Source organism: Cibotium barometz, chromosome 9, assembly GCF_041138505.1.
Source record: "Cibotium barometz isolate CiBa-2024 chromosome 9, ASM4113850v1, whole genome shotgun sequence".
Lineage (NCBI taxonomy): Eukaryota > Viridiplantae > Streptophyta > Polypodiopsida > Cyatheales > Cibotiaceae > Cibotium > Cibotium barometz.
Genome location: NC_141054.1, coordinates 30,897,495 through 30,906,624, shown reverse-complemented (window position 1 = coordinate 30,906,624; position 9,130 = coordinate 30,897,495). Strand labels below are relative to the sequence as shown.

Genomic DNA, 9,130 nt, shown 5'->3' with positions numbered 1-9,130 from the left:
AAGCTAGCTCTCCTTACATTGATGCGATAAAAAATGATCAACCTATAGAGAATGTAAGTGTATTATATAATTGATTTTATTCTAAGTAGGATTTCTTTTGGTTTTGTATTAAACGTATGCTCTTCTATATAGATGGATAACTTTATATTCGGGACAAAGAGGTTTGAAGGGTTGCAGGATTATATATCCGATGAGGTGTATTTCTCTTAGTCCACATAATGATTTGATTTTAAGACTACTATTTTTTGAATTCCATGTGATTTTGATAACATCTTATAAACTAAGATTCTTATAATACAACAATGGAGGAGAATAATTATTCCTTTACTGAGCTACTACATCATGACACATCAAAAAGAGTGAGAGCCATAAGAAATCAAGAAGCGAGAGTATATATGACAAGTGAAGACAAGGTTTGGTTGAGTTTTTCTTTGTATATGTGATAAGTTGTCAATATTTCTTCTAATATTTTGTTGTACTTGTAGGATCCAATGTTGAATTTGGCTAAGTATACGAATGAGGTTTAAGAAAAAGTCAAAGAAAGAGAAAGGTAATGCAAAACTTACAAAAGTTCTCTACTATCTCTTTGTACTATTTTTTTTCTCTTTCTCTTTTTACTTTTGTGATTATTAATGCTAGTTTTTGGCTTGTTCCAAAGGTAAGTGATAAGATGAAAACTCACTTGGAAGAAAGAAGTCACCAAAAGGGTGAAAATATTATACCAACAACCATTTTAAAGGTATTGTTAGATAGATGTATAATGTTATGATTCTCCTATTTTTAACGTAATGGATTTGATTTTATAATTTTAACATGATGGGTTTGATTTTGTTATTTCAAATAGGATTTAGAACACATTGGAAAATCAAATGTAGAGGCATCATGTGAACCTTTACAAGTAAGTGATATTATATTAGAGAAATTTATCATTGATAAGTTTATTATTTTGAATCTTTTTATTTAGGTAAATTGAATATGCTTTAAAATTTTATATGTTTTATTATCATGAATGTAGGTGAGCCACATTTCAGAGGAGGATATGGAGACAATCTTATTAAAGTACGTGAGAGTGCATACAATCCAAGACATGTACTTTTCTCTCAAGAGTACATATGTCAATCTAAAGAAGGAGAATATTAGTTTCAAAACTCAAAGGATACGAAAAGGCCTGGGAGTGACATTATGATTCGTGACATTGTGCATTGGCTTATTGCCAATAAGAAAGTCAAATTCAATGCACAATCCACACCTATTAGTTTAGAAGATGCAAACATAATCCCATGACATTTAGATAAACTTGAAGTACTATTTATTTTGAACATGATGTACGTTGACTACTTTTGGCCCTCTTTTTAAATATGTAAGACTTTTTTGCTTAATCTTTGATAAATAAAGAGATTTATATTTCAAAATGCTTTATAGAACTACTTAATCTATTATGTTGTAAGTAGTATAATAGCATGATTCATAGAACTATCTAGAGGATAAGCTACTAAGCATCCTCTATATAGAGATATAATGGATTCACTATATAATTTCCTAGATATAAATAAGGATATCTAGGAAAAGTGCAAACTAGGGAAAATGTAACAGTTTCCTAGATAGACTACCTAGAAAATACAATGCATGGATTTCTCTACATAGATAAATTTACATATATAGGAAAATTTTTCCTATGTAAGCAAATTTTTCTATATAGAGAAAATCTTCCTACATAGGAGATTTTTTCCTTTGTAGGAAAATTTATTATATAAGAAATTTTTACTATATAGATAAATTTTTCTATATAGAAAAATCCATGCATTGTATTTCCTAGTTAGCTATCTAGGAAAGTGTTTCATTTTCTCTAGTTTGCACTTTTCCTAGATATGCTCATTTATATCTAGGAAATTATATAGTGAATGGTTTTTTTTTACTATATAGAGAATGAACAAAAGTGCGTTGTGTCATCCGGGTCACCCAGAGACACCTCACGAAGTGGTTCTTGTTGTCATTGCACAGGCAGAAGCTAAAATACAGGGATGCAACTGTTGAAGAAAGAAGGTGTGCTGAGCAGTATTTAAACTGGGGGATTGAGAGAGTAGCAGAATATAAGAAAGTCCTATTTAAGGGAGAGGTCTATAATATTGGGGATCAAGTTGTGGTGAAATGTGATGAAGATGTAACTTAAGTCTCCATGGTGGGATATTGGAAAGCATGCATAACATCTCTTTTCTCATTTCAGTGTAATGGTGAGTTAAGGCTATTTTTTGGTTTGTAATTGGTGAGTTAAGGATATCAATAAAGATATACTAGTGTGTTTGTAATTGGTTTATGCATGTTATGCAAATTGTTTTCTATGTCACATGGTTATGCAGGCAATGGGGAGATTAAAGATAAGGAACCTCCTTATTCACATGCTCTTGGCCAACAAGTCTTAGCAGGTGTTAGTCTTACACCTACATATGATGAGGTGTTTTGAGCACCTAGATTGGTGAGTAGAGACCAAAACAAGCTCTATGGGAAAGAATTATTAGAGAAATGCTTCAAGGATCAACATGCCATTTTGCTTGGCAACTACCGCCATTTTGTGTTTGATAGAAGGATACATTAAAAGCACAAGAGATGACTCAATCCATAGATGAAGCAAGAAATGACATGGATGCTAGCTCATCACTTCATGTAAGTATATTTTATAGTTTTTTTAACCATAAATTGTATGCTTCAACTCTGTGTGTGTGGGTGTGTGTGTGTGTGTGTGTGTGTGTGTGTGTGTGTGTGTGTGTTATATGCGTTATGATTTAAGAAGCTTAATACATAGTTCATCACTTTTTTTATTTGGTCTAAATTCATAGGTCTTGGAGCTTGCATTGACTCCTCAAGGAAATATTAATTCTAATGAAGAGGTAAAAGAACTAAACTTGATATTTTCTTTTCCTATGTAAGCAGCTTTTTTACACGGGTATGTTTATATTATATATTTATGTGGTTCTAGTTTTAACTTTATGTTATTTTACATGTCACGGTCTTAAAGCAACACTCAATCTTCAAGCATATAATCATTCTTATGAAGAGGTAAGAGCTAGAAAGATGTATCATAAGGAGACTGTATAATGGTTTTTTCTTTGAATCATGCATAGTAACTTATGCAATGTTACATGTTTTGAACATTTTGTTTAAAAGATTTTGTTACTAATGTGAACTTTATAGACAAACTTTTAGATTCAAGCTAGCTCTCCTTACATTGATGCGATAAAAAATGATCAACCTATAGAGAATGTAAGTGTATTATATAATTGATTTTATTCTAAGTAGGATTTCTTTTGGTTTTGTATTAAACGTATGCTCTTCTATATAGATGGATAACTTTATATTCGGGACAAAGAGGTTTGAAGGGTTGCAGGATTATATATCCGATGAGGTGTCTTTCTCCACATAATGATTTGATTTTAAGACTACTATTTTTTGAATTCCATGTGATTTTGATAACATCTTATAAACCAAGATTCTTATAATACAACAATGGAGGAGAATAATTATTCCTTTACTGAGCTACTACATCATGACATGTCAAAAAGAGTGAGAGCCATAAGAAATCAAGAAGCGAGAGTATATATAACAAGTGAAGACAACGTTTGGTTGAGTTTTTCTTTGTATATGTGATAAGTTGTCAATATTTCTTCTAATATTTTGTTGTACTTGTAGGATCCAATGTTGAATTTGGCTAAGTATACGAATGAGGTTTAAGAAAAAGTCAAAGAAAGAGAGAGGTAATGCAAAAGTTACAAAAGTTCTCTACTATCTCTTTGTACTATTTTTTTTCTCTTTCTCTTTTTACTTTTGTGATTATTAATGCTAGTTTTTGGCTTGTTCCAAAGGTAAGTGATAAGATGAAAACTCACTTGGAAGAAAGAAGTCACCAAAAGGGTGAAAATATTATACCAACAACCATTTTAAAGGTATTGTTAGATAGATGTATAATGTTATGATTCTCCTATTTTTAACGTAATGGATTTGATTTTATAATTTTAACATGATGGGTTTGATTTTGTTATTTCAAATAGGATTTAGAACACATTGGAAAATCAAATGTAGAGGCATCATGTGAACCTTTACAAGTAAGTGATATTATATTAGAGAAATTTATCATTGATAAGTTTATTATTTTGAATCTTTTTATTTAGGTAAATTGAATATGCTTTAAAATTTTATATATTTTATTATCATGAATGTAGGTGAGCCACATTTCAGAGGAGGATATGGAGACAATCTTATTAAAGTACGTGAGAGTGCATACAATCCAAGACATGTACTTTTCTCTCAAGAGTACATATGTCAATCTAAAGAAGGAGAATATTAGTTTCAAAACTCAAAGGATACGAAAAGGCCTGGGAGTGACATTATGATTCGTGACATTGTGCATTGGCTTATTGCCAATCAGAAAGTCAAATTCAATGCACAATCCACACCTATTAGTTTAGAAGATGCAAACATAATCCCATGACATTTAGATAAACTTGAAGTACTATTTATTTTGAACATGATGTACGTTGACTACTTTTGGCCCTCTTTTTAAATATGTAAGACTTTTTTGCGTAATCTTTGATAAATAAAGAGATTTATATTTCAAAATGCTTTATAGAACTACTTAATCTATTATGTTGTAAGTAGTATAATAGCATGATTCATAGAACTATCTAGAGGATAAGCTACTAAGCATCCTCTATATAGAGATATAATGGATTCACTATATAATTTCCTAGATACAAATAAGGATATCTAGGAAAAGTGCAAACTAGGGAAAATGTAACAGTTTCCTAGATAGACTACCTAGAAAATACAATGCATGGATTTCTCTACATAGATAAATTTACATATATAGGAAAATTTTTCCTATGTAAGCAAATTTTTCTATATAGAGAAAATCTTCCTACATAGGAGATTTTTTCCTTTGTAGGAAAATTTATTATATAAGAAATTTTTACTATATAGATAAATTTTTCTATATAGAAAAATCCATGCATTGTATTTTCTAGTTAGCTATCTAGGAAAGTGTTTCATTTTCTCTAGTGTGCACTTTTCCTAGATATGCTCATTTATATCTAGGAAATTATATAGTGAATGGTTTTTTTTTAGTATATAGAGAATGAACAAAAGTGCGTTGTGTCATCTGGGTCACCCAGAGACACCTCACGAAGTGGTTCTTGACAGGAGGGAAGGGTAATGGGATCACTACATATATCTTTGTAAGGAGTTTTGATAGGCAAGCATTGGAGCTTGTACTAGTTGAGGAGTGGTTGGTGGGGATGGCAAGGTTAATGTCTGGAGCATCTGTAGTGGTGTCAGAGAACACCCTACTGGGTTTCCTTTTTGTTACCAATAATGAATTGTGTCCGGGTTTCCATGGCGCTAAGAATGAGCACAATATTGTTATCGAATAGTAGGCCTTCACACTCCATGCTTATATGGTTTGGATGACAAATCACACACAAAACCATATCTTTCCTTGGAAATAAGTGTGGGTGTCTAGCTTGAGGAACTGGGGCTTGAGGTTACCATTGGAATTGGCCCTACCACTGTTAGCCGATTTAGTTGAGTGAATTTCTTGCCAACTCATCTATGCTCATGTCCTTGATTAGGACTCTTTTTGGTGGTGGTTTGTCCCCTTTCACCAAAAAGGCTTTGGACGATGCATCCCTTATCTCTTGGTTTGCATGGATGACTTCTACATCCTTGTCTTGTAGATTTTGTTACTAGGTTTATTTCCTCATATCAATACTCGTCATAGTGTCTAAACCTGTAAATATGGTCAATTCTAGTAATGTAGTCCCCTATGGCATTGTATATTTGTGCAATGCGACTCCATCTCACTCAGTTGTGGGCAAGAATCCCACAATGAAGGTGTGTCTCAAGATCTCATAACTGGCCTTTTAAAATGGGTTTGGGATCATCAATCCTTCCCCACGGCTTCTCAAGCTTGATCAAATTTATCTAGGTATTGAATGGGATCTTTCATCTAATTTGCCCATCATCCTTAAGATGTGGATTGCCTTTGGTTTGCCCAACTTTGAGCCCCTAGGTGGGGTGCTATGTTTATGGCAACCCCAATTCTCTTTTCAAACTCCATCCTTAGCATGTCTTTTGCATATTCACGTGGTGGTGAAATTTAAGGGAAATGAAGCACAAAGCTCTCTATTTTCGGATTTGGTGTTTAGTGCCCCATGGGACTCAACCGTGCAGTTTTTTCCAATAGCACATCGGCCTCAATTTGAGGTTGCATGCTTGGATAAATTACGTGATTATTTTAATGGAACCCTTGGGTTTGAGGTAGTTCCTACCATTGGCTCTTTGCCCTTGCTTGTGTTTTCTCATCCAAAAAAGAGAGGAACTAGAACTTGGTTCTGTGGTGGTAAAGAAGCTTTCATAATGGGCTCCTTAAGAAGGTGGGCTCTTGCTTGCATCGTGTGTGCTTGTTGAGTGTAATGTGGAATGTGCATCCCTAATAGAACTGGAAAAATGAGACATGTCTCGATTTCCATAATTATGGTTGTTGGACCACTTGGCCATGGCAAGATTGGGACAAACCTGGCTCAAGATTGACACAAAAGTTTGAAACATTGTGGTCCGATATGGTTTGAATACTTCTTAAGGGAGAAAACCTTGAGGTTCTATCAAGACTTTTATGAAACTTGGAGAAGAATTATTTTTCTCAAACGAAAAAATTAGAGCAAACCATAGACTTGAAATGAATTAAAAGCATGAATCTTATGTAAACAAATTTCTACCAAATTAAATAAACATGAAAGCTTAAAAATAAGAGAGAGATCATCATTGACACAAGATTGGGTTCAATCTCCCCTAGATGAGTGTGGCCTATCGTACCACCCATTCATGTTTATATATTATTGCTTGATTTTTAAAAAAGACAATTCCCAAAAATGAACCTTAAGATATTTTTTAGTTCTTGAGCGTACAAGCTCTTCCAAAATATAGCAAGCTAAAAATATCAAGCCTTGGGCCTACCAAAAGCATAAATACTAATTGGTATATACAAAGGTTTGAGGTCGGTCCAACACGTGTTCCACCCACGTGACTAATAAATAGTACGCCATTAATCATCATCTACATCAAAGCAATAGTCAACGCACAAAGCCAATTAAACACATTAATCTTGACTATATCATACCAATGCACACACAGCTTATTAAACAAATTAACCACCCGAGAAAATGATATAAATAAAAGGAACATCCTACACATAAAATATTCTCCATAAACATATATCACACATATGGAATTAAATAATGGTATCACCCGCATTCCCATGTGTAAGTAATGATTGCATAGGCATCCCCACTTGACCATAGAGGTTATGACTAACATTCCCTCGTACTCAAGTTGCAATTGTCCTCAATTGCATGGATCGTTTAAGTGGATAAGATTTTGATAAGAACAAATAAAACCATTCTGGCATCCTTTTAGCATCCTCAATAGGATGATTCTTGAAAGTCACAAAAGACTTAACATAAGTGTTGCTTGTGCGTGTAGTGGTGGTCTCATGGGGTTAATGATAGACTCAGGCACAAGTTGTTCTTCTTCATCTACTAACTCAGGAGATTCTTTTAATATAGGATGAAAAGTTAGAGGTCTCAAAAGACTAACGTGAAAAGAACTATGGATATGTCAATTGGAGGGTGGCTCTAACTTAAATGCATTGTCCTTTATCTTTGCAATAGTCACAAGATACTTATTATAAGTGTTGTCGGTGCATGTAGTGATGATCTCATGGTTAATGATAAACTCAGACACAAGTTGTTCTTCTTCATCTACTAACTCAGGAGGTTCTTCTAATATAGGATGAGAAGGTAGAGGTGTTCTAAAAGGTCTATAAAAACTAACATGAAAAGAATTATGGATATGTCAATTGGAGGGTAGCTCTAACTTAAATGCATTGTCATTTATCTTTACAACAATCTTGAAAGATCCATAAAATCTAGAAGCTAACTTTACCACAGGGTTGGTCTCTACAGACTTAAGTCTCCTTTTCTCATGCGAACAAGTACATAGTCACCTTCATTGAAGATTACATGTTTACGTTTACGATTTGCATACTTTGTATACTTTTCTTACGCTTTTTGAATTAGGATTCGGTAAAGCCTTACCATAGACTATCTCAAATGGTGCTCTCTTAGTAGCACTATTAGGACAATTATTATATGCAAATTGCAAAATGTGTAAATACTTATCCCACTACTTAGGCTGAGATAAAACATAAGATCTAAGCAAATCAAGAATTGTACTATTTGTTACTTTAGTTTGCCTATTTTATTGAGGATAAAAAGCAGTAGAAAAATCAAGTTTTGTTCCAAGATTATCAAACAATTACTACCTACAAAACATTCTATCTTTATCAAAAAGGCGATAATTGAAGAAAATCCCCATACCAATCGGGGGAAATATCTACCTTAAATAAGACACTATCCGGAAGATCATCAAAAAGACCTGAAGCAGGTTCATTGCAGTCGATGCCTAAAAGATGACCATGATATGATGTTTCCTGAGGCGCAGAAGGATGTCGAAGTGGAACTTCTGGAAGAGAAGGAGCCAATGCCATACGTGAACAATAACTGGAGGTTTGTTGAGGAGATACTCTAGGGCATGGTGGGTGGTCAGTATGACAATGAAATGGATGCCCAAGAGATAATGGCAAACTTCTGAAGCGCGTAGACTATTGCTAATCCTTCTCTCTCTGTAGTGCTATAATTCTGTTCTGCTGAAGTCAGAAGGTGACTCACATAGTAGATGGGCCAATCCAAATTGTGCTCCTTGTCTCGTTGAGCGAGTAAAACACCCACAGCTGGTATGCTAGCATCGGTGTGTACATGAAAAATGAGGGACCAATCTAGGGACACTAGGATAGGGGCTTCTGTGAGACGACGTTTGAGATAAGAAAAGGCATTGGAGGAGGAAGGGGACCAGATGAAAGGAGTAAAGGGGCTAGTGAGGTTGGTGAGAGGAAGGGCTATGTTGGCGTACATGCAGATGAAGCAGCGATGGTAACCCGTGTGGCCGATGAGGCTCTGTGTGCCCTTGGGATTGATCGGAGGTGAAAGACAAAGGATAGCCATGATCTTCTCTGGATCAAGAGCAA

The 9,130-nt window shown here is 34.2% G+C and overlaps 2 long non-coding RNA genes across 2 annotated transcripts; both read left to right on the top strand.

Annotated features, from left to right (window-relative positions):
- The first annotated feature begins 670 nt into the window (after positions 1-670).
- LOC147635454 (uncharacterized) lies at positions 671-1,082 on the top strand. The gene is made up of 3 exons (XR_015266586.1): positions 671-739; positions 845-898; positions 1,016-1,082. It is a non-coding gene; the product is annotated as an uncharacterized LOC147635454 (long non-coding RNA).
- A 2,787-nt stretch (positions 1,083-3,869) lies between these two features.
- Positions 3,870-4,281, top strand: LOC147635453 (uncharacterized). Its single transcript, XR_015266585.1, has 3 exons — positions 3,870-3,938; positions 4,044-4,097; positions 4,215-4,281. It is a non-coding gene; the product is annotated as an uncharacterized LOC147635453 (long non-coding RNA).
- Positions 4,282-9,130: the final 4,849 nt, after the last annotated feature.